Source organism: Sorex fumeus, unplaced genomic scaffold (assembly GCF_029834395.1).
Source record: "Sorex fumeus unplaced genomic scaffold, SorFum_2.1 ptg000014l, whole genome shotgun sequence".
In the NCBI taxonomy this organism is placed as follows: Eukaryota; Metazoa; Chordata; class Mammalia; order Eulipotyphla; family Soricidae; genus Sorex; species Sorex fumeus.
The window spans coordinates 25,455,861-25,482,760 of record NW_026606071.1 but is presented as its reverse complement, the minus strand read 5'-3'; positions in this window follow the sequence as shown (position 1 = coordinate 25,482,760).

Below are 26,900 nucleotides of genomic sequence, written 5' to 3'. Positions count from 1 at the left end.
AACTTCATAGGAAAATACACTTTGTTGTGTATATATAACTAAGCATACACTATACATCTTTGTACATCTTGGCTACGTACATGAACTACTTCGGAACTAATGGGCTGGGTGGAAAAGGAATATTCCTTCTACCCCTTCCTGCCTCTCCCCTTAAAACAATTGCTCAACATCTGAAGCATGACACTTGCTTATCCATGTCATTTATTTAGGTGGCTTTGCTGGGGCACTGTAAGAATCATGAAATCATCCAGGCCTTTAAAAAAGGTTGTGACAGCATTTAACCTGGATGCCTTCTCTACCAATTACCATCATTTCAGATTTGTCCAACACCATCAAAAGTCTCAGTAAGCTGTGTGAATGCATGGTCTGTGTCATCTGGCACTGACTGGTGGTGAGTTTTGTGGTAAGAAGCATCTTTGAGACCACGGATATAGTTCAGAGAACTGGAGTATATCCTTCGCCTGTGAAAAACCCAGGTTTGATCGCTGGCACTGTGTGGCCCCTTGAGTATCTCTGAAAGAGACTTCCCTCCCCCAACAGCAATGAGCAGGGAGTGTTTTGCTCCCCACCTCCCTCAACATCACATAGTGTGCTAACAAAACAAAAAATGAAATAAAAGCCATATTTGCTGTTTCTGGTGATAGATGCAGAGGGTAGTACCTCAGGCAACCATCTCAAAGTTGTTTGAAGGTGGTTCTGATGTCAAGGAAAGACAAAGGGTTGGGGTTCTGAAATATGCATCCTAATTTCTTGAAAGTTTTCTCCCCTTAAGTTGTTGTAAACTGTTGGTGCTACGTTGAACTTGGCCCATGAATATATTAAAATGGGCCTGCAAATTTATTTTATTTTTATAAGGTAGTTCACAATATTTGATTATATTTAATATTCATACACCAATCCCACCACCATTACACCTTCCCACCACCATATTCTGGATATTTCAATACCAAACCCCAACCCCTTTTCCAAAGCAGAACTGAAATAATTCATTGTATAGTTTATTATGAATAAACCACTGAAAGTGATCCAAAAAAGTTTCCTCAGAGAAAAGTGTGTGAAGATGGTTGTATTTCACCCAGGGTTCATTTTAAGCCCTTCTATAAGAGATTACTAACATGTTGTTGAAGATTGAAACTTGTGTGCTTATATATATATGTAAAAATATATATTTCCCTCTAAGATTGGTTGCCTTCTACTTTAAACCCCATCAAATGTGGTGCACTACTCTTGGAGTATGAGTAGTGTGAGATATAAGATGTTGCACACAGTGAGTTGGTGCAAATGCTTTGTGTGCAGGAAGCCTAAGTTCTACCCCCATCACCACCTGGTTCCCCTGAGCACTTCTGGGAATGACCTCTTAGCCCAAAGCTAGAAGTAACTCCTGAGGACCACAGGGTGCTTAAACCAGAATGAATAGTGACAAAGAAATAAAAATTTTAACATCACACACACACACACACACACACACACACACACACACACAAAGATGTTGCTCAGTCCAGGAATAGGTTTACTCAAAGGTGAGGCTTGGCCTGAGTGTGTGGAGAGTGGCCATGAGCGTCGGGGCAGTTGAATTCTGGAGGTTTTCAGCTGCTGGAGCTGGGTCCCTTGGGGCGGGGAGGGCCCTCACTGCCCCCTTCCAGGGTTCCCTGAAGGAAACAGCCTAGTGCTGGGGTCCAGCAGCATGGCTATAGCGTGTTATTTTATGCTCTCTTCCAAGAGAGGAGGACAATGAGTCTCTGGATTGTGGCAGTAGATGAGAATGTCTGGTGCTAGCCAGAGGTGGTTTATAGGTGTGACTGCCAACTTGTGGGAAACAGGGGGAGAGAGGGGAAGGACAGAGTCTGCAAATTTTAATTACAAAAATTCATTTTGCCATAGGGCTGGAGTGATAGTACAGGACGTAAGGCACTTTCCTTGCACATGATTGACCTGGGTTCAATCCCCAGCATCCCAGTGGTCCCCGAGCACCACCACGGGTAATTCCTGAGTGCAGAGCCAGGAGTAACCGCTAAGCATTGCTGGGTGTGACCCAAAATGAGAAAAAAGAAATTCATTGCTGGGATATAAAATCTAGGAGATTTTACCTTAAAATCTATCTTTTGTCTAAAAACCAGAATGTCCAGCAACACAGAAATTTGATTGCTGCATGGGGAGAGTGAGGAGTTCCAGCTTTTCCCTTACATGGATATTCATTTTTTCTTATAATCTCATTCCCTACTACTCCACATTGCCTCGCATTCTCCTGCTCCATATTCCGGTAACTGTTTAGTCCCATGAGTTGCATAGATTAACTAAACAAAAACCATAGTTAGTCAATAAAAATGTTTTGATAGACTATTTTTTCTTCTGATAAGCTTGTTAAATACAGCTGCAGTAACAGACAATTTCCCACTTATGTGAGGAAGAAGACAGTGACATGGGCAAGTATTAGAGGCATGGTCTGGACGGGGACCGCGTCAACCTGAGAATCCAGACAGAGGCATGTCATAGAGGGTCTTGTCATTATCCTTCTCTATTATATTATTTCTATTTTCCAGAACAAGAGACAAATTGTTTCTCCTTCAAATTCATGATGTTCCTAGAAAGTTTAACACGTAACTATTTATCACATCTAAATGCGTATGGCATTTGTATTCCAATCACATTTTCAAGAAAATCTTGATGTTATGCAGAGTAAGAACCCAATCCCAGACACCAAGTATTACAGGAAAGAAGGAAGGGAAATGATCATGAATAGACTGTGGCAATTTTGAAGACAGATGAACGGTGCTAGTTCTTTTGGAACCCATGACAAAAATCTAATGGTTCAAAGCGGTTCACATTGTTGAGAAAGGCATGGGCAATGTTTTAAGATTCTAGGTTTAATTTAATATAGACTCTCTGGCTAGACTTGTGGTCTGGATGTGCTTTATGAGAGGAAGGCTGACATAGAAAGCAGGAAAGGTCAAGGTCTCATTGGCATTAAACAGGCACCCTAGCTACTGCCCCTAGTTGCAAACTCATAGTCCCTTATACCAACACTTTGCTTGTATCTGAAAGCAAGAACTAGTCAGCACAGCTGAGCAATTTAAAGCTATCACTGATGGTGAGCAACTGTAGCTCTCACATGATTTATTGCATATATGTATATGCATGAGATGTCATGTTTCTAGCAGTGAATACTGATCACTGAGGGCATTGAGCAGCTAGAAGTATTGGTGATGTTTTGGTTTAAGCTTAAATAAGACAATAGTATTGACTACACATCTGTCTTAGACACTGAACAGAGGCTTTATGCATTTTACTTAATCCTTGCAACAACCCTGGAAGGTCAAGGAATACTTCCTTTTATAGATAAAGTGGAGGCATAGAGAGGTGAACTAACTATTGAAGGTTACCAATTAGCAAGTGGCATTGGTGAAGGTGGACCCCACATTGTATGTTAGTGTTGGTACTATTAAGCATCAGACTGAACTTTAAACTCGTCATATATTGGTATTTTACTCCATGGATTAACAGCGCTTACAATTTTTCTTTGTAGAACAAACTGGCTAACTTTATCTTTCTGGCAGCACCCGTGTTTACTAGTATTCCTAATAATGAGGAAAGAATTCCAGTCATTTCCTTCAGTGTTACACCTGTATGTTCTGTCATTGCTAGAGAAAATAAGAAAATCAGGTATATGTTTTGCATGGAATAAGGTTAGCTTAGAATTCGCATTTTCCCTGAACCTTGTTTGCATCCACTTGCAGGAAAATCCAGCCTAATGGTTGATTCAGACAAGTCAGAAAACTGTACCTCCAACCTAGATGCTCTAGGATGAGAGCCGTGGTAGATGGCTAGGCCCGAATTTATTGAGAAAAGAAGATCTACATGACATGAAATAACCTTTCTTTTCCCTGTGTCCTCACTCCATCATTGTCTTTGACCTCAGAGAAAGAAGGATCTAATCTTCCTTTTTTGAGAATCCTCCCCTGCTCTTCATTCAACCCTCTCTGTTACCTCCAAGCAACTACTTGGGGTTTTCTTTCTCTTGGACCCCTAAAGTTTATTTTTAAATAATTCTTTAAAATAATTTCTTTGTATTGACTGGAAAGTTAATACAGATGGGTGTTAAATCAATTACCTTGTACATGGCTGACCCTAGTTTAATTCCTGGCACCACATATAGTTCCTATAGCACCACCAGGAATAATTCCTGAGCACAGAGATGGGAGTAAGTCCTGAGCACAGCGAGTTGCATCCCAACACCCTCCCCCACCCCCCAAAAAAGTATTTCCTTGTAATTTGTTAGGTTCCCAATCTTCTTCCTCCTCTTCCTCCTCTATCTCCTCTTCCTCCTCCTCCTCCTCCTCCTCCTCCTCCTCCTCCTCCTCCTCCTCCTCCTCCTCTTCTTCTTCTTCTTCTTCTTCTTCTTCTTCTTCTTCTTCTTCTTCTTCTTCTTCTTCTTCTTCTTCTTCTTCTTCTTCTTCTTCTGCTGCTGCTGCTGCTGCTGCTGCTGCTGCTCCTCCTCCTCCTCCTCCTCCTTCTCCTCCTCCTTCTTTTATTTTTTTGTTTGTTTTTTGGGTCATATACTCTGATGCTTAGGGGTTGTTACTTCTGCCTCTACACTCAGAAATTACCTCTGATGGTATTTCGGGGACCATATAGGATGCCAGGGATCAAACCCGGGTTGGAAGTGTGCAAGACAAACACCCTACCCCCTGTACTATTGCTCTGGTCCAGGTTCTCAATTTTGTTTCAGAGTAGAAATCTTAGCAAGGCCAAAGGGTCTAGGAATAGCAGCAGAATGGTGAATCTGTAGATTCCCATTGTCTGAGTTCAAATCCCAGCATTCCTCCTAACCTTGGAAGGCTTCCTTAACCTCTATGTGGCTTAGTACCCTGCAGAGTTACTTAATAAAGTTTAAAATGACTTATTAAAAACTGGTCATTTGTAGGAAGCTTGCCATGGGTGGAGGGAATGATAGGTCAGGGAAAGGAACCCTCTCACAGTGATGGAGAGGAGTGATCACTGTGGAGGAGGACTGGGTCCTGAAAAGAGAAAAAGGGACATGCATGATACTCTGTCAGTAACAATATAGTAAAACCAGTGTCTAAAAGGAAAAAAAGAAGTAGAGGCAGGCTGGAGGATGGGAGGGAACTGGGACCATTGTTGAAGGGTAGTGGAAGGATTAGAAGGATTAGTGTTGGAACACTGTACACCTGAAACTCAATCATGAATTACTATGCAACTTTGTAATCCACGGTGATTCGATTAAAAAATTAAAAAAAAAGACATAATAAAATGCTCAGAAGAGGGTCCATTATGATTAAGCAATTAGGAAAATCCTTATTAATTAAGGTTTTTTTGGGGGGGGGAGGAGAGACACCACGAGTAGTGCTTAGGGTTACTTCTGGAGAGGTGAGGAGGGATGGGTTCATTCCCCATAATGCCACTGGGATGGAACTGGGAGCTTCTGCATGCGAAGCACAAACACTAGTCCCTTGGGTTATCTCCATGGCCCTACTAATTATTGTAGAATCTGCACAGAGAAGCCTCTTGTCCCATATCAGCAGATCAAGCAAATACAGAGAATAATCGGAGCCTTAACAACACAATCAGAAGCAAAGGAAGCAGAGGTTATCACCAAGAGCTGCAATTTAATAGATAAGGATGTACTAGGCCATAGCAGCTTAAATTCAGAATAATAAAGGCTGGAACACAGCTTCACTTCCAGTAGCCACGGGTGCTCTTGATAAAGTCCAGAATGTTTCCCATATTGATTTAAAGTTATCCAGTATTACAAACTCGGATGTTCCAGCTATAACTCTGCAGCAATCTGCTTCTGAACAGAACTTGGGAGCACGAACAAAGCAAAAAAAGATGACACGACTCTTAAGGGTGTTGAAGCCCAACTTCCCGTTTCTGCTGGTGAGAAGAGCATGCGCGATGCTTATGCACCGGCTGCGGCTGCCTCTTTCAGAAAAAAAATGGAGTTCCAGACGGCAAAGGCGCTCCGCCTCCCAACTCCCCACCCAGTCTCAGAGGGTGGGGGTAAAAGCAGCCATTGAGAAAGGCATATGCACTCTGTTGATTCATTTTCTGCATTTCCTGTGTCGTTCTTGCGTCTCCCATCTAAGTTACTGACTCAGCTTAACCCTGCTTAGCTTGCAAGACCTTTCAGGGAAATCAGAGCACAAGATGCAGTCACTGCAAGTTGTCACACATGATTAAAGAGCTGGAGGGAGTGATTTATGTGGAAAGATTAAAATCCTGAAATATGGGTGGCCGCCTTGCCCCGATCAAGAGGGAGCTGGGCCTTAGGTATGTGGTAACTGCCCCGTGGGGAAGGTTGCAGATTTCAGCACTGGTAGGCCCTGGTTTTTTTTGTTTTTTGTTGTGTTTTGGGTTTGGGCCACACCAAATGCTGCTTAGGGGCTACTCCTGGCTTTGTGCTCAGGAATTACTCCCAGAGGTGCTCCGGGGGAACAAACGGGATGTCTGGATGGGACTGGAGTCAGCTGCATGCAAAGCAAACACCTACCTGTTATACTATAGCTCTAACCCCAAGAGGTAGTACTTTCTTAGAACCGTCTAGGAACAGTGCCCACAGCAGGAACATGAGGCTATTAAGAGGACCCTCTTCCACTAGCTGTTCTTCCCTTTTCTCTTGTCCTCTCCTTCTGGTATTACTTGTGATTTAGAGATTCCTCTTCAAGTGATGGCAACTTACTAGCCCTAGATCACAGAAAGGGGAATGCCAAGGAGGGATGGTTGCAGAGTAATGAGGTGCTTGCTGGCCATACCACAAAGGCATTGGGCAAGGGTCTTGGATATTTTGTTGGTGTGGAGAGGAAGTAACTGTGTACTCCAGCAAGGGAGTAGGCATGTAATCCAAACTACAATAAGTAAATTTTTAAAAAGTTGTTAAGGAGGCAGGGATGAGGAGAGGAAGGAGCCTAGGGCCAGTGCCTTTGGTGATGGTTTTAGAGTTGGGACATGGAATGCCTGAAACTCTGTTATCTACAACTTTGTAAATCATGCTGAATAAATTAATTTTTTTTAAAAAGAAGGTCCTACTTCCTGAAGGTGAAAAGACCAGACTTAAAAAAAATTTTTTTTTTATTGAATCACCGTTTGAGTTTCAGTCATACAATGATCAAACACCCATGCTTCTACCAGTGCACATTTTCCAACACCAATGTCCCCACTATCCCCCCCAACATTCCAACCCTCTCCCTGCCTCAATGGTAGACAACTTTCCCCTTACTCTCTCCCTACTTTGGGGCATTATGGGTCTCAATATAGATACCGAGAGGCTAGCATGTTTGGTCCTTTATCTACTCTAAGCACATTTCCCACCCCGAACCATTCCTCCATCCATCATTGACTCCCTGCTCCCCCAGCTCATGAGGCAGGGAAAAGAACAGACCTGACAAGAAATTCTCTTGTGATCTTTCTTTGATTCTCTATCTCTGGGATGTTCTTCATGTTGAACAAGAAGTTCTGGGCCAGCAGACTGACAGTGCTCAGTAACTCTTCCCCACTTCCTCTGTGGTGTCCTGTGCTCAGCGCTCACTCTGTTTCCTCCCTCTGACCTTCCTCAGAGGCTCTTTCTCCATTTTCCTCCTGCATGTCTGTGGCTCTTCTATTAGGTAACCATTTCCTACAACTCCCAGTTTCTTGGCATCCTAACTTTTAGTTATGGTGGTGAAGCTGGAGTTAATAAGATAAGCTATTTCATATCAAATTATTTTAGATAATGACCTGAATCTCCCAGATAACACAGCCCATTCAAGCGTTGAGAATTTTCAATACAGACACACACGTGCATGTGTATGTGTACATGTGTGTGTCTGCATGTAGAGAGTGGAGGAAAGATCAGGATACTTTGCAGCAGTCTGAACATGATTTCCGGAAGTCTGAACATGATTTCATTGCAACAAGATTGAGCAAGGAAGTTGGGTTACTGACTAATTGCAATGTTCAAGAAAGACTTCTTGGGATACCAAAGCAAGGACTGAAGGATGTGTTTGAATTAGAAGGGTAATTTGGGAAGGGAGAGAAGAGGGATAGTTTATTGATTTCAAAGGGGAACTGCCCTTCTTCCTCCAGTAATCTACCCCATCACTGTATCACTGTATCACTGTCATCTCGTTGTTTATTAATTTACTTGAGCAGACACCAGTAATGTCTCCATTCGTCCCAGCCCTGAAATTTTAGCAGCCTTACTCATCTTTCCCAATGATTGGAGGCTCTTTCAGGGTCAAGGGAATGAGATCTTTTATTGTTACTGTTTTTGGCATATGGAATATGCCATGGGGAACTTGCCAGGTTCTCCAAATATATATATATATATATATATATATATATATATATATATATATATTACACACACACACACACACACACACACACACTTTTTTTTCCTCTAAGATGATGTGTTGGGAGGCTGCGTCCGGTCCAGGAATATGTTCACTCATGTGTGAGGCTTGACCTGAGTGTGTGAAAGCAGCCTGGAGCGTGGCAACGGTTGGGTAGTACAGGTCTGCTGCTGCGGCTGGGTCCCTTGGGGCGGGGAGGGCTCTCACTCACCCCTCTCTAGGACATTCCGAGTGAAAATAGCCTGTAACGGAGTCTGGTGGCATGGTTGTGGGAGCCTCATTTTATGCTCCCTTCTGGGAGAAGCAGCAGTGAGTTCTGAGGGTGGCCGATGAGGAGATTATCTGGCTCTGGCAGGAGGTGGCTTATGGGTGTGATCCCTGGGTCGCCGGAGACTGAGGGAAGCAGGCAGAGGATCTCTGCTCCCAGGTCCTGTTGTTCCCAGAGTCCAAGATCACAATCTATAATCACAATCACAATCTACCCCTTATCCTGATTAACTGTTATAGACAAGAAAAAAGCCTCAAGCCCGAAACAAACCAGTGTCCAGCCTGCATAAATTCTCTTCCCGAAGAACAAGTAAAGATGAGCCTATCAGCTCTAGTCCCTGCTTCATGGCCCACTGCGTGAATCCTCTGCAATCCTCCTCAGAGCCTTTCCTGATGCTTGATTTCCAGCTTTGTAACTTCCAAATCATTTCATCCCCTTTTAGACCTCTGTACCCTAACCACTCTCTTCTTCTCTTTCTCAACTATTTATTTTTTGTTCACATTTATCTGCTAAAATCTTGATTTTTTTTCTAAAGGCCACTTTAAATAACCACCTCACTGAAGCTGGGGACAACTCAATGCATGATAGAGCACAGGTCTTGCATGTGTAAACCCCCGAGTTTGATCCTGGCACCAAACAACAAGTACTGCTACTAAGCTACTACAGTTACTTTTTAAATCATAGAGGAAAGCCTCCATATTGAGTTAAAGGCACCACCTTCTGTAGCCCTGAAGTGCCTTGTAGTTATTATTTGGCACATAAAGCAACATCATAGTTATCTGAATACTAATTGCTCCTCTGATCCATGAGCATGTTCTATTCTCTTTTCGATGACCAGTGCTTAGCATAATGTCCAGCACAAGGAAAGTGTTCAGTGTTTGCTGAGTGAATAAATAAATGGTGGCATATTTATGTTCATAATTATAGCATGCATGTGTAAACATGTATGAATTAGCAATAAGCTGAAGCTCTGATAGTAGGACTTTCTGTTTTGTTGAGTAATTACAAAATGTGCATACATTCAATCACTCAGCCACAAGTAGGATAACTATTTTTTTATGGGTAAATTGCAGGTGTCTCTCTTTAAAAATAATTTCCTTAAATATGAGATTTATTTTTTTGGTTCATTTCTGTTAGATTATTATAGTGTTTTTAAATATCTGGCTTAGATCACTTGAAATTCTTAAATTATACTTTAAGCAGCTATTAGCATAATGATATTATCTATTAATAGAGATTCTAACAGGAGTAAAGGTACCTGCAATTTGCATGAAATCATAAAACTTGGTGTGATTAGTAGCATCACAACAAACCCAGCATGACTATTGTAATGAGTGCATTTCCCGTCACTGTAATTATCTCCTAAAACTTTTATTGGGAACATTGATTGCCGTTTGCTCACTCATTCACTTTGAGAAAGTGGAATGATGAACAAGCGCCAGCAGTGAAGAGTGACTGTGCAGGCCCCGTGGAAAACACAAACAGGCTGATCGCAAAGTGAACCACTCGCACTGACCAGAAATCAAGTGACCTTTCTGGGTTTGCAATAAGAATGGCTTCCATCTGTCTTTCAATTACCTGGACTTTCAGGGAAGAAGATAAATCAGAGACGGTGATTTTCTAATATCAAATGGGAAAGGATAATGTGTATTTGAAAAATGTTGTCTCAAAATGTCTCTTGTGCAGTTCCCCTGTGCTGTGTCCCCTTCCCCTGTCACTGCAGTTGATGGTGTTAAAAGGAAGGAGGGGAGGGTTCAGGTGATTGAATCTCCTCATTTCTTTCCAACTTCTCCGCTGAGTCTGCAAGTCAGGCTGCCTTCAACCCTTTGAGAGCTCCTTTGAGTCCCTCCTAACTGCTTTCCCAGCTTCTAACCCAACTCCAATTCATTCTTTCTACTGCCACCAGGGTTCTTTGTAGGCAGGGAATCTAATCAGATCGTTTTCTTGCTTGAGGTATTTCTCTGACACTCCCAAAAGGAATGGGCATAAAGTAGGTACCAGGTTAAGTAGGAATGAGTAAATGGTGGCATATCTGATTCCATAATCCTGGTTTGCAAGGTCTTCTGTTGTTTAATGCAGCCTTTAGCCCTGTAGCCTGGCAACTCCCCAGCCTGTGCATCCAGCCCTCCCTCTCCTCCCATCCCCCTTCCTGTCAGCTATAGGACTCTTGTTTCTCATGCTGGCCTCCACACTGTTTTTCTCCCCAGACTAACTGCTATTCATCATTCGGGGTTAGGTGTTCCCCTCTGCACTCTCAGGATGTCCTTTACTTTTCTTACTTCCACTTTAGCACTTACTGCACTGTCCTGAAATTGCCTCCCGCCTTGTCTGTTTCTGCTACTGTTCTGTAAACCCCAGAAGAGCAGAGGCAACTAAATCTCCCTGGTTTGTTGTTTCCTTGACATTAAACATGAGAGAGAGAGAGAGAGAGAAGGAGAGAGAGAGGAGAGAGAGAGAGGGAGAGAAAGAGAAAGAGGAGAGAGATAGAGAGAAAGAAGGAGAGAGAGGGAGAGAGAGAGGAGAGAAAGGGAGAGAGAGAAGGAGAGAGAGAGAGCAAGAGAGAGAGAGAGAGAAATTCTGATGGTCCATAGAGGATGGGGGCTGGGGATGGAGGTGGTGCGGGAAGGAAACTGGGGACATTGGTGGTGGAAGATGTATACTGGTGAAGGGATGGATGTTGGAACATTGTATGGCTGAAACCCAACCATAAACAACTTTTAAACTGTGTGCCATACTGTGATTCAAATAAAAAAAATTTTAAAAGTAGATTACTGTCTTTTTTTTTGGGGGGGGGGGCAGGGTCACACCCAGCGATGCTCAGGGGTTACTCCTGGCTCTGTACTCAGGAATTACTCCTGGCGGTGCTCGGGGGACCATATGGGATGGTGGGAACCAAACCCGGGTCAACTGTGTGCAAGGCAAACACCCTACCCACTGTGCTATTGCTCCAGCACTAGTCCATTGCTGTCTTCCTGGTCCGTGGCTGGTGCTTCATGGTCTGCCTCTTGAGGCCCTACAGCCTCAGTTCATTGTCTCTTTGGCTTTCCTTTGTTCTCTGGCCATATGGGTGAGAACTGCTCTCCTGTCATCTGCACAGGTAAGGGTCAAAGACAAGTTCCCTCTCCCTTGGCCCCCTATTACAAGTTTGCTATCTCTGCTCCTTACCCATTTCCGTTATCTGACAGATACCCCTCAAATTGGCAAGGTTTAAAACAACCAATTAAATCAACTCAATTACCTGGCGCTCTTCCCTTCTCCTTTCCATCTCCACTGTAACCAAAGAGCAGAATGAAAAGTGAAACTGTTCTAACTGGGCTATCTCTGTATAAAAAAAAAAAAGAAAGAAAACGTGGATGAGCTTGTTTAGTCTGTTTCTCCCAGACACCGGGTAGGAGGAGCTAGAGACTGATAGAAAGTAATTGCAGGGTATGTGTGTGTACACACACACAAGAACTTGTGTGGGTGTCTGGGTGTATTGTGTTGCCAAGCACGAGGAATGGTTAGCTTTGTTGGAAATTAATGCCTGTGAGTGCTTCTGATAAAGCACTTGCTGAGCTCTGCTTTCTTTGCCAGAAAAATGACCTATGTGTGTCAAAGTGGTGTCTTTCAGAGAGGAAAAAATTCGCTAATCCTAGAAGGTTACCCTGAGATGTCTGATCACTATTATAGCCTGGATTTTATAACTAGAAAAGATATTTTAGTCTCTGTGAATATCACCAAATAAATGTGTGTATGTGATTGGCGTTCAATCAAACCAATTTGGAAGAGAGAGTTTCTATCAAGAAAATGAAATTGCAGAATATTAAAAAGGTACTCCTGAATAGGCATTTACAGGTAGGTTTTAGAGATCTTGATTTTGCATTCATTAAAATTATTTTAAGGGGTCTTAGAAACAATTTGGGGGTGGGTAAGACTCTTGCCTTGCACGTGGCTCATTCCAATTGGCTCCCCCACACCCCCTAGGGTCCCTCGAAACTGCCAGGAGTGATTCCAGAGTGCAGAGCCAGGAGTAAGCCCTGAGCACAGTTGGGTGTGGCCCAGAACCTTCAAAGTATTTTATTTTATTTATTTATTTATTTATTTATTTATTTTTATGTAGGAGTACTGCTATTTATTCAGCCACTGATTAGCTGATTGAATTGGGCATGAACTCCACCTTACTTTTTTTTTCATAATTTTATTTATTTATTTTTCTTATTATATTTATTTATTGAATCACTGTGGGGAAAGTTACTAAGCTTTCAGGTTTGTCTTAGTCATACAGTGATCAAACACCTTTCCCTTCACCAGTCCTCATTTTTCACCACCAAGAACTCCAATATACCCCCCTCCTACCCCTCCCAATGCCTGTCGGGAGGATGATTTCTACTTAACTCTTCTCTACATTGATTACATTCATTATTTCGACAAAAGATGCACCATTATTGTTTAGAATTCCGCCCCCCCCCCCCCCAACGATCAGAATTGCTGGAAAGGCATTGTGAAATACTTGTTTTTTATAGCTTGTTATGAGAATCATATAATGTCATGAGCCGCGATTCTGGATTTCTGCAAAGAGCCAGATAATTAAGAGATTGGTTTCTGTGCGTCTAGTGTTATGGCTGTGCCGGAGAGCTGCTTGTGGGGGCCAACTCGTGACCTCACTAGGGCGTGAAGGATGAGCTGGTACCACTCCCCTTCCCATGAGACTGCAGTTGCCCTGTCACTGCCAGCTCATACCTGACTTTCCTATAAGCTCTGAGGCGGCGGCCACCTTGCTGCGGGGGTGGGGGGGGCGGGGTGTGCAGGCGACCTTCAAAGTATTTTAAATGCCACTTTTTTTTCCTCTTTAAAAACATGCCCTGCCACAGAGGCGGGGGGGGGGGGGGATGGGGAGGATGGGGGGGTGGGAGGGATACTGGGATTCGTGGTGGTGGGAAATGGGCACGGGTGGAAGGATGGGTATTTGATCATTGTATAATTGAAACCCAAGCACAAAAATTTGTAAGTCTACAACTGTATCTCATGGTGTCTCACTAATAAAAATTTAAAAAAATGCCAGGTGTGGCCCAAGTAAAAAAACAAAAAGAAAAAAACATTTTTTGGGGGGGCTATAGCAATAGCACAGCGAGTAGGGCATTTGCCTTGCACATGGCCGACCCAGGTTTAATTCTCAGCATCCCATATGGTCCTCTGAGTACCGCCAGGAGTGATTCCTAAGTGCAGAGCCAGGAGTAACCCCTGAGCATTGCCAGGTGTGATCCAAAAAGCAAAAACAAACAAAGCCCTCCCTCCCCCCCAAAACCCCCCCATTTTTTCCCCTTTAAAGTCTCCTTATATTTCCCTTGAGAGTTTCTGGAAGCTTGCTATCAAAACCTTTCCTAATCCCACCCTCTCACCTTTAAAAATTCCATTTTACTTTAGACAATCTCATTTATAGTACTGTTAGTGGTAGGGTTTCCTGCATAAAACATTCCAGCACCATGCCCTCCACGAGTGTCTGTCTCCCTCCACCATTGTCAAAATGTCCCCCCCTCCCACTGTGTCCCCTCAATCCCCTTGCCCCACCATGTGGTAGGCTTTCTACTAAAGACCAGTTTTCAGTTTCTGTTGCCCTTGGGTGTTTGTTATTCCCCTATTACATTTCTTTATGTCCAATAGATGAGAAAAATCATTCTGTGTTTGTGACTCTTCTCTGACTCTCCTAGTTTCTTTCTTTCTAACTCCTATAGACTAAAACATAATTGTGCAAATGTTCTTCTACCATGACTTAACAGTGCAATGCCAGAGGCAACCAAACTACACAGCTTCTTTTGTTTAAATGATATACAAACTGGGTTTGGGTAAGCCTGGCAGATTCTTTGCAGGATGCAGACAGAACAAGAAGCTAAGAAGTCTCAAAGATGCCTGTTTCATTACCTCCCAGCTTTTCTCATCACTGGGCCCACAGAGTTCCATGTGGTGGCTTAGCAAGTTGGCTTACTGATAAATGGCAAAGCAAATAGATGTGTCCTTTGCATTTCTTCTTGAAAAATTATCAGATGGTAAAAGTCTGTCCCGATACTCCTAGCAAGATTATCAGTCTTTGTTTAGCCACCCAAACAATTTCTTCTTTTCTTAGTTTTTATTTGGGGCTTGTATTTTATTGTATTTTATTAGTTGTATTTTATTCCTTCAAATAAAACAATGGACTCAACTAGACTTGGGCTACCGGAAATTTTTGAATTATTATGGTGGGGGCTAAGTAAGTAGAGAGTAAAGGAAAATTTTCTTCTAATACACACGCTTACTGTCAGGCCTGAGGGCTGATATGTAGTGCTTTCTGGTTTGAATAGAGATTTGGAGAGTCATTTGTATTTTACTGCATTTTCAATTCTCTAATCCATTTTAGGAAGTGAAACTAAAAATCTTAACAGAGATGTGGGAGAACAAATCTTTGGATTATGAAGCAGCACATGAATTTTTAAACGTTGAGAAAAATGGGGATGGAGCTAAGTGAGGGCCTTTGGTCTTCTAGCCAATGGTGCCTTTTTGGTTTTGTTTTGTTTTTGGACCACCGCCAGTAGTGCTTGGGGCTTATTCCTGGCTCTGCACTCAGGGATCACTTCTGGAAGGAACTATATGGGGTGCCAGAGATTCAACTAGGTTAGCAATGTGCAAGGCAAACTCCCTACTCCCTTTACTATCATTCTGGCACTTCCTGTGGTGCTTTTATGTGAAAACTATACCTTGGTAGAGAAGGAAGTCAGAGAAGCCAAGAGACTTCCATTCACTGAAGGCTCAGTTTCTCTCAATGTACGTTGAGTGATTTAATTCTCACAAAAAACTCACTATTTTGTCTATTTTATAAGTGAAGGATGAGTTGCTTGCTCAAGATTGCCCATCTGGTAAGTCACAGAATTAGGACTTGAACCTAAATTTCTCTGATCCCCAATGCCAATCATTTCAAATTGTTGGGGAGTGGGTTACCTGCACTAAAGTGGCCCTTTGCTTCCAGTCTACCCGTGACAGGAGTGCTTTTTCTCCTTCCGCTCTTGCCTGTCTTTCTCTGGGTTTAGAGAGCAGCCTTAGGTTCACAGCAAAAAAGATAAAAAGTTAGAAGTTTCCCATCTGTTACATGCACAACACATACACAACCTCCTTCATTAACAACAATGCTCACCTGAGTGGCACATGTGTTGCCATTAATGAACCTCCATTTAACCACCCAGAGTACCAAGTTTACATTACTGGGTATTGCCCATTGTGATTCTGCACAAATATATTCACCATTACATTGAATATTTTTACTGCGTAAAAGTCCTCTGTGCTCTACCTATTCATAATTTTCTATCTCCTTGCATCCTCCTATGATTATCCTCAAGCCCCTTAGACTGTTCTTTTAACTGTCTATAGCTGGGAGTGCTATGTCTATGTATGTGTTTACAATGGACCATTACACTGTGTTTTACAAGCCTGAGGATAGAAGGTAATTTCTTGAATTCACTGTTACTTTTCCATCCATTAAGAAAAAAGCTCATATGTTTACATTGCATCATCAATTGGCATGCATTTATGAAGGCCTTGCCATGAACACAGCAGAGTTATTTTACCTAGGAGCTACCCTAGGACTCTAGCTGCAGTTAGCACTCCCTCACAGCCTAAAAATTTAGCTACGGATACAGGAAAGATAGACATATATGTCTTTTTCTCTGTATCTATTAGAGTTCTGTGTCTGGAAATATGTCATGGACTAAGTTAGAGCAGTGAGAATGTTGTCCCAGGTTTCAAATGTCTGATATAGAGAAAGTGAGTAAATACAACCAGAAGATTTTTTAGAACTCTTGAAAGGAAATGGAACATGTTTCCTTTTAGAGCCTGATAATTCCTACTTATTAGCCTTCCATGAAGACAGATAAAGGGTATTCTTGAGCACACACGCGCGCGTGCACACACACACACACACACACACACACACACACACTGAACAAAAAGCCTCCTATTTTGTATCCAACAATAGCTTGAATAGTCAGGAGTTGGCCGGACTTTTCGATGTTTATTGGAGCAGCTGTAGAAATAATTTTATACCTTGGATTCTGTGATTTATTCCCATTATGAATAAACTTGGGATTAATTTTCAGGCTTTTAAGAAGAGTGCTGTGGTCTCAGGATTATTTTTTATTAAACATTGTCTCTCTGGCTGCATTTCAGGTGTTGGCAGAATTCTGTGCACTGTGCTGTGTTGGCATCAGAAATGACATTGAATGATAATTATGATGATTACATATATAAAAAGGATGGAATTAGGTTCCAGTTCTATTCAGCTGAAGTTGATATTTGACTTTACTGACTCAGTTTTGGCATCTTTAAAATGAAGATAATTGATAAGTAACCTGTTATCTTGGAAGACAGAATATACTCATGCTTGGAAAAGATTTTGAACCCTTGAATAAAGGTGCTGTGAATACAAAATGTTATTTATTTCAATAATTATGTTTAACAGACTGACATGTTGGATAAGAAGAAAATCATCCCTAGACTCTCATGTGTTCAAATTGACTTCCCAGTGAGAACAAAGTAATCAAGGTGAGCAAGGAGACAGGGCATATATGAATATTTCCAGAGGCATGTCTGGCACTTGCTGCCAACATTAATATGGCCGCCTTTCTCTGCAAGGGTACTTGGTTGTGAGTTGCAACTACTGATCCAGTTGCATTGCTTCTGTCTTCAGCTTCACGGTGTTTCCTCTGGATAAAACCACACCAAGTTGTCTCAGAGTTCTAAGTATTTAGCAGGCTGTGGCAAGGCAGAGTCCCCAGAAACAGACACACCAGATATCCATGACAAATATGTAATACTGTATAGCTAATGGAGCTGATTTTTGTGTTGCTCTATGGGCTTACATAGCAACACAAATTGGAGTAGAATGGAACCTGTCCCCAGTTGACTGAGTCACCCCCAAAAAATGGAGAGATCAGTAATCATCTCAACTGGCATAATACCGAATTGTTCCAACATCAAGTCATAATTTATGCCAAGTAAAAGCACTATGTACCCATTAAATTACAGTATAATTGAAAAAATAAATTTGAAACCCACAAAAAAGAAAAAAATATGGCCTCTTTTTTTTCCTGCCTCTAGAATTGCATTCTCGAAAGACACGATGTTGTCTTTGCTCTAAATGCATAGAAAATCTCCCAACGACTTCCTTGCTCTATCCTCATTCTTCTTTTCTTAAACTTACTGATTCTCTATTTCCATGAGGGCATCCAAGAGAGTTGGAGTGAATCATGCAGCAAGGGCAACATAACCATCTGGAATCCCCCATGTTGATTTAGAATCCACCGAATATGGCTTAAATTATAGCTAAAACCATTTGTAACAACATTAATGGAATTGAGAGGGTTTATGTTAAGCCAAATATATAAGAAGGAGAGAGACAAATATGGATGATTTCCACTCATTTTTGGAATATAAAGAAACAAAGCAAAGAAACAGGCATAGCAAAACTAAAACATACCCTTCAGTTTTGATTGCAGAAGGTTAAGGAAGTAGGGGCTGGATGAGCTAAAGGTTAAGGAGTCCAGTGAACTGTGGAGAAGGATTATTGATACTTTGGGGTTAGCCAAAGTGAAGCTGCAAGAATTTGAAGAGGTGTGTCCCTGTACTCCTAAAAAACATACGTAGTCTTGTAAGCATTTTACCTCAATAAAAACTTTTTTTTTACCTAAAGTAACTGCAGTAATAAAAGTGGGTTAACTTCAGATTGTACTGAGGTTGCCTATTCTATCCTAGAGAAGGTTTAAAACATTTAAAAATCAAATTTAAATAATAAATAAAGGACAGAATCCAGAGGAACAACAACGCTGGATCATCTTGTGAAACCGGTTAGAATCTATTGAATGCATGCTAAACTCTGGGTCGGTCTGAAGAAAATATGAAATGCTTGAAACTAGTTTTAGACCTCTCGGAGCTCTGAGGATAGTTGGGGAGTAAAGAATGCTGATTGTAACGAGAAACAGTGAAACAAATAGGGCTGTCACCAAAGCATCCTGTTCCTTCCAACTCTAAACGATGTATCCCTACATATTTTTCCTGATTCCCAAGGGCTTCTGGGAACACTGTGCAATCTCTTTTACTCTCTAGGAAAATTTTCTGCTAACAGAAAAAATACCTTTTCTGGGTGAGAGAATCTAGGTCATCTCTTGGGGCATGACCCTTTAGAACCAACTCTCCCAGTCCAATTCAGTCACTGCAAATGGATATCCTAGTGCTTAGATACAATGGTTTTAGTCTTAGAATCCAGTCCAGTCACAATGTCCTTTACTGACCCAGAATTTCTTCCTCAGGGTCTGGAAATGTCTTTTCATAGATCTTTAAAATTCATAATGCATAACATCCCAGATATAATAACACCCCATCCAATATAATAATCCCCAGAAACATTCAGCCCATTTTGCAATGGATGGGGACTTTGTCAATGATTGTTATCTTAAGGATAACCCAGATGACTTCTTGTCACATAATTTGTTCTAGGGAAGGGAAACAAAATGAAAACATAAGAATGGTCAATTATCAAAGAAAGATGTGCTGAGAAGTAACTAAATGACATGTTCACATGCCATCCTGTATTTAATTTCAATAATTAAGCCCGCACAGTAAATCATTCTTCTTCCCATTTTATTGAACAGAAAGCTGAGGCTTATAGGAGTTAAGCAACTTGTTCAAAGTTACCCATTTGTTAGATCCGATATTGCGTCGATTTTCCATTACTCAGCACACTGTTTCTTTTACTGTACCACAGCTGCTCTTCTGTCAAAAGAGGAAGAACTGCCTATGGCTTCGGTTTAGAGTGTTCTAAGGGGAGATTGATGAGGCGGTATTTGACTGGTCCTTGAATGAATTATAGGCTGTTGCTAGAAGGTGGGAGAAAACAAGGCAAATCTTGGACAAGGAGGATTAGCAATCGAGAAAGTGTAAGGTGTATTTGGAAGCCTGTATGCAGACTTCCAAAGAGAGGAGGTCTCATTCATATAATGAAAAGGCACAGAGCCCAAGAGAGGAAAACAATGAAGCCTGCTTCTGCCATTGTTATGATTCGGAAGTTTCTGGAAGCTCAGTTAAAGGAGGATAAACAGGGCTGACCTTCCCTCACCAGCAGTCTGGGTTTCTGAATCATCAGTTACTGGGAAGTGGCATGCTTCTCTATTTGGGGCATAATATTATATCCACCAGCAATTTTGTGCAGTTGGAATTTTGTTCCATTGAAATGAGTCTCGCAGTGTGAGCTCAATAGCAATGGGCATGATCGCGGTTTTTCTCTGTTGCCAGAAACTAGGTCTGAATTTCTTCCAGCGCCTCCTGCTCCAAAGCACCTCTTATGATTAATTAACCTTTTGTGGAGTAACTAGGACATCTGTGTGGGATGAGATGTACTTTGGTCAGACTTCAGTTTTCAGTTGTTCAGCAAGAGGATAATTAATTATAAGAGCTGAATCTGAACAGAAGATTGTTGGAGGAAATCCAAGTGAAGCAAAACATCTAATTATCAATGAACAGGAAGTATATTTTTATTGTTGTTGCTGTGGGAGTGAATAAAATATTTAACGCAATGTAAATAAGAGGTAGTAGCAACGCTGATGCCTGGTTTGAGGTTATACCTAAGGCAAAAAAAATGTGGGATATTTGTGTTTTTAGAAATCAAATACAAGCAACTAACCATAATTAAACAAATAGACATGGAGGCCAAGTTACCTAAATATGTATTCTCCTTTGAAATAATTGTGTTGACTTTAATAAAGATATATCTAGACTCATCTGGCTATTATTACCTTTGACAAATAACAAACACTTCTTGTCTTGTGAAGAATGTTGGATAGAGATGTAAAGTAGGAGATAAAATGCAGGAAGCTAAAACAGTACAAAAATCAATTTCTTTAACATAAATGGCCACTGTGATAGAGATGGCTATCCAGTGCTTGGCTTTGAGAGGTAAATTACCTCTAGTGTTTAGCCCACACAGATAGGATAATAGTCTCCTACAAAACCCCAGTATTCTGAGATTCTATCTTCACTTTCTTTAACTGTAATGAGGGACTACCGTAGTGGACAAGGTGAGAAACTCACATTTCCAAGGCGACATAACTCTCAAAGTTGCCTGCAGCTTACATGATTCTAGTTTAATACAATAATCTGACTCCAGCTCAGACTTATAAATATGAACCAGATTTCCATTGGCACAGAAGTATAGTTTTTGTTGTTGTTTGTTTTGGCCATACCTAGCAGTATTCAGGGCTTACTCCCGACTGCACTCAGGGGATCAGTCCTGGCAGGCTTGGGAGACCACTTGGGGTGCTGGGGATCGAACTCTGTTAGGCCACATGCAAGGCAACGCCCTATGCACTATACTATGTCTTAGGTGCTGGAGAGAGATATAATTTTAAATAAAATATCTCTCTTATATGTCTTCCTGCTGCTGTGAAATACTCTTTATTCTCATTTCCTTTCCATTTCATTGTTTCTGCTGCCCCCTAGAAATATTTGTTCCCCACTCTTTGTGGTCCTCTTAATTTCTACAACTTCCTCTTTTAGATTATTTTTGGGAGAGAATTCTCTAAGAATATTTTCTGTTTCTGCATATCTTGCAAGTGGAGGCATTATATTATATTAAGAATGGGATGATCACTTAAAGATTTTTTTCTATCATTATCACTTTATATCTTTAAAAATAAAATTTTAAATGTGATTTATTTTTGGAGGGGACACTCCTGGTACTGTGATTGAGGTGACAATATGATTCCTTGCACATGCTAACACTGTTTCTACCTCACATCACATATGATCCCCTGAGCACCACCAGAAGTGATCCCTGAGCACAGAGCCAGAAGTAGCCTCTAGGCATGGCCAGATGTGGCTGTCAAACAAACAAACAAGTCTGATTTCCTTTCATAACCATACACTGACCCTTTGACCTGGTGTGACTTCTAACCCTATCCCTCTTCTTCTGTGGTGCCCACCATCTTGATGTGATAACCTGTGAGTTTTTGTTTTGTTTATTTTAGTGTGTTTTATTGTTGTTGTTATGACTGAGGCTTGCACACTTAGTTGTGCTGTTCCCACACTTGGTTATGATGCTTGACTGGGTTTGTGACATTTGGTTGTGATGCTGAGTCTCATGACTGCAGGTGCCACAATCAAGATTGAACTTGGCATATGGGGCAGTGCCAGATATAAAACTTGTAGGCAGGAACTCTGCCACTGAAGGACTTTTATGGCCTCAATTCTTTCTTTCTTTCTTTCTTTCTTTCTTTCTTTCTTTCTTTCTTTCTTTTAGTTTTAGGTGTTCAACTTCCTATTTTATACTACCTATGGTCACACTGGAAGTCTAGTTCTATTCCACACATCTTATCTTTTCTTGCATGTTGTGTAATGAACAAACTATAGGATAGAGATAGAGCATATTCATCTAAACTTTTTTCTCTAGACAAAAAGTGTTTACTTTGAAGCAGAGGGCAGCTTTATTTGCTGCTCAGTATAGTAAAGAGGTTTCCTTTAGGGTTACATATAGAGAGGCTGGCTAGGATCCATTATGAAAGCTTTAGGTTTTTAAAGTTTAGATTGACATCTAAACTCTGATGTCAATCTACTACAAGTTGTATGTTATACTTCTGAGACTAAGACAGGTAGGAAATAAGAGAAACTAGAGCAAATATGAAGACTATATTGCTTGCTGTATGATGCATAATCCGCAGGAGTAGAATCTGTGGACTGGAGGATCCACTCTAGAGTTGTATGTTAACTATATAGTTGTGTATGTGTGGGTCTGGGCATACACAACCCTACCTCTAGAGCCCCAACAAATATACCTATATATTTTTTTGTTTTAGGGCCACACTCAACAGTACTCTCAGTCTACTGCCAGCTTCGTGCGTAGAGGCCACTCCCACTGGTGATTTGGATGCTCTACAAAACTGGGAATTGAACCCAGATCTCCTACATACAAAGCATTAAGTTATCTCTCTGGTTTTATACTTGTGTATTGCACTGTACTGCACTGTCCTCCCGTTGTTCATTCATTCGCTCAAGCGGGCCCAGTAACATCTCCATTGTGATATTTGTTGTTTCTGTATTTGGCATATCGAATACATCACGGGTAACTTGCCAGGCTTTGCCGTGTGGGTGAGATACTCTTGGTAGCTTGCCGGGCTCTCCGAAAGGGGCGGAGGAATGGAACCTGGGCTGACTGGGTCGGCCGCGTGCAAGGCAAATGCCTTACCCACTGTGCTATTAGTGTAACTATATCTTTACAGGGATAAATTTATTCTGAGGAATTGACTCATAAGATTTGGGTGACTGAGAAGTCCCTTAGTTTGCCTTGGGGGAGATAGAACTCAAAGATGTGAGAACCAGCTCAGCTGATGGTAGACATGCAGTCTGAGTTCAGGGAGAAGATGAAACAATTTCCCAACTTAAAATGTATGGCAGGAAATAAGAGGTGAATTATCCGTTTCATTTCTTGTTCAGTTCAGGCCCTTAACAAATTGGCTGATGCCCAACATCGGGCAGAGTAGCTACTTTAGCGAAGCCACCAGTTCAAATGCTGAGCTCAACCAGAAACATCCTTGCAAGCACTTGTGATAACAATGTTTGATTTGCTCCCCATCGATAGTTGATACACAAAATGAACCATCACAGTTACCAGCAGTGAAGTTAGCAGAAACTAAAGCAGGGACTTGGAGCAAGAGTCAAGAAGAACGAAAAGTAGAACCAAAGCCCTGATCAAGGTAATCCCAGAGTCAATATAAATTTTGGGTTTGATTTTGTGTCTGTACACTGACTTTATTATTTTATTTATTTATTTTTAATTCATTATTATGATTTTTTGCTTTTTTGGTCACACTCAGAGATGCTCAGGGGTTACTCCTGGCTATGCACTCAGGAATTACTCCTGGCATTGCTCAGGGGACCATATGGGATGCTGGGAATTGAACCTGGGTTGGCCGTTGCAAGGCAAATGCCTTCCCCCACTGTGCTATCGCTCCAGACCCCTAAATTTCATTTTTATAAGGTTGTTCATGATGACTTATTACATTCAGTATTCCAACACCAATCCCACCAACATCATACCCCCTACCACCATTATTTCCAATTTTCCCAACCACCACCCAAGCTTGTCCCAATACCAGTCCCAACTAATTGTACATTGACTTTATTCATGTCACTTTGAGTCAGATTTTGTATTGCTTACCAACAAAAAATCCTAAGAAATTTATTTGTGTCTATAACATCTACAATCACTCAAGGATTACTATTTCAAGTCTGTACAAGGTTAGGACATTGCACTTTGGTTCTGTAGACATCAGATCAACAACCTCTTCAGTGTAATTTACTGCTGTTTTCCAGTGCTGTGCACATGGTGTGGCCTTTAAACATTTATAGAATAATCTTTGAATACTGTCTATTGTTCTCCAGGATTTATATGTTATATCTTGACTCTCTTTCCAGCCTGAATGTGCTTTTACTGAACACTTTAGATTAATTCTCAACTGGGAGCCCTACAGCCCACTGTAGGCCCCCAGAATATTCCAAGAAGCCCAGAGGTGAAAAAATCACATAAATGGGGTCATGGCATCAGACCAGAGGGGCTAACCAGTAGTACAGAGGGCCACAGGAAGGAAACAATGCTGGAAAGGGTATAGGGTGGGAAAAACACGAGAAACACTGTTTTAGAGGACAAGGTTACCTGCTAAATAGTTAAAAGAAAAGATGAAAGCAAAACTTGCTTTTCCACACCAATGGATTACCACATTGGTGACTCAGCAATACAGGCCATACTACTTAATCACAACTTATAATGCTAGGCTGAACTGCTCGGCGGTTCATTACAATCTGTAGCTTATATCTTGTGGAAAGAGACAGACTATTTTTGCTGAAGAGCAAAGTTATTTTCTTTAGAAAATTATCAGACCTAGAGCTGTGTTTTAAGATTGAGCATGGAAAGAAATATCTTTCTAACTGAAAATGGCCAGAAGAGAGAGGGGGAGATGGGGGGGGGCACAGAGAGAAAGAGTCAGAGAGATAGAGAGAGATAAAGAGACAAAGAGAGATATGTCCTAACTTTATGTACAGGTGTCACATCTGTTATTAGTGAAGTAAAAGGAATCATACCCAAAGTGTGAGAATAGAGAAGCAGGTGAGAGCGAGTTAGGGGGACCCTTAGCAATGAATTTCATTGCTCAAGGCATTAGAAATCCAAAAGGACCCGTCAAAGGATAATTCCATGGTCCTTCTTTAACAACAGGAATTTTTTATTGCCCTAGCAATAAACCCCAAGTCAGTGCAGTTTGGGAAAACACTAAAAGACCATCTTAGCCTGGGGAGATGGTTTAAAGGGCTTTTTCATGTGTCTTGCATGTGGGATCCCAAGGAAGTTATATTCTTGGCATCCCATGGTCCCCAGCACCCAAGGAGTGACCCAGGCCACTCAGTCTAGGAACATCTCTGAACATTGCTAGGTGTGGCCCTCAAGCCAATTAAACTCCTTCATATTAAAACCAGCTTTGGCAATATGGACAGTCCTTCAAAAACTAGCAATTGACCTTCCCTGTGACCCTGAAATACCACTTCTGGGATTATATCCTGAGAATGCAAAAAAGCACAGTAGAAATGATATCTGAACCTATATGTTCATTGCAGCACTGTTCACAATAGCCAAAATCTGGAAACATCCCAAATGCCCTAGAACAGATTACTGGTTAAAGAAACTTTGGTACATCTACACAATGGAATACTATGCAGCTGTCAGGAGAGATGAAGTCATGAACTTTGCTTATAAATGAATAGACATGGAGAGTATCATGCTAAGTGAAATGAGTCAGAAGGAGAGGGACAGACATAGAAAGACTGCACTCATTTGTGGAGTATAAAACAAAATAACATGAGGCTGACACCTAAGGATAGTAGATACACGGGACAGATAGATTGCTCCATAGCTAGAAGCCTGCCTCATGAGCAAAGGGGAGAAGCAGCTGGAATAGAGAAGGGATCACTAAGAAAAAGATGGCTGGAGGAATCGGTCGGGATAGAGATGTGTGCAGGAAGTAGATAAACCTCTCAGGGTCTGTATTGCAAACCATAATGCCTCAAAGTAGAAAGAGATTATGGGGAATCATATCTGCTATGGAGGCAGAGGGAGGGTGGGAAAGGGAGGGTATATTGGGGATATTGGTGGTGGGGAATGTGCACTGGTGGAGGGATGGGTGTTTGATCTTTGTGTGATTGTAACCCAAACATGGAAGCTTGTAACTATCTTACGGTCATTTAATAAAATTAATAAAAAATAAATAAATAAAACATGTGGAAATGGGCGTTGAAAAGGACACTGTGTATGATGGAAGGAGTCTGCCCCCACCCCACACACCCTCAGCCAGATTTCACGAAAACAGGATCACTGCTTCAAGACAATTCCTACTTCAAGACAATTAGGTCCATATATAAATATATAAAGAAAGCATGCCCAGAAGGCCAAAGAAACGAGTCTGACCCACAGGAAGAAAAAAAAGTATATATGCTTATAAAGCTATAGTATCTTATTTGACAGCCTTCAACAGGTATTTTTGGAACCTTCAGGCCTTGTGTTCTGGTTTTTTCTTTTCTTTTTGGGTCAAATCCAGCAATACTCAGGGGTTACTCCTGGCTCTGCCCTCAAGAATTACTCCTGGCGGTGCCTGAAGTACCATATGGGATGCCGGGGATTAAACCTCGGTTGGCCATGTGCAAGGCAAACGCCCTACCTGCTGTACTATCGCTAGGGCCCGTATGTACAGTTTTCACTCTGGTTCCTCACCAGGTCCTGCCTGCGTCATCCTTGGTCCAAACTGGTTTGGTTTCTCAATGTACTGCTCTGTCCTCCTGATTTGCTCCCGACACTCTGTGGTCACCTCTCCTTGCTGAAACCTGCCGCCTGTTGTTTCCTTGGCTTTCTTTGAGTCTCTGACCACATGTTGCTTTTCCTGGTTTCAAGAGTGGGTTTCCAAGAGGAAGTCATCTGCCCTTTGTTATCTACACACCCCTTGGTCATTTCTATTGTCTCTCTGATTGGCTACCAACCATGCTGGCAAGCCCGAAAATGACCAATTGTATTAACCACATGACCTGGCGGCCCTCAGACTGCCCTCCGTTCCTATAACTCTTCTTAGCATGTTTTTATTTTTCTAAGTTCTGTCCATCCTTGTATTCACTCTGCAGTGGGTTGCTTCTTCCTTTTCTCCTCCCTCAATTTTGCTAAAGAAAAATTGCTTTGATTTCCTATTTGTCTTCCCCTGAGA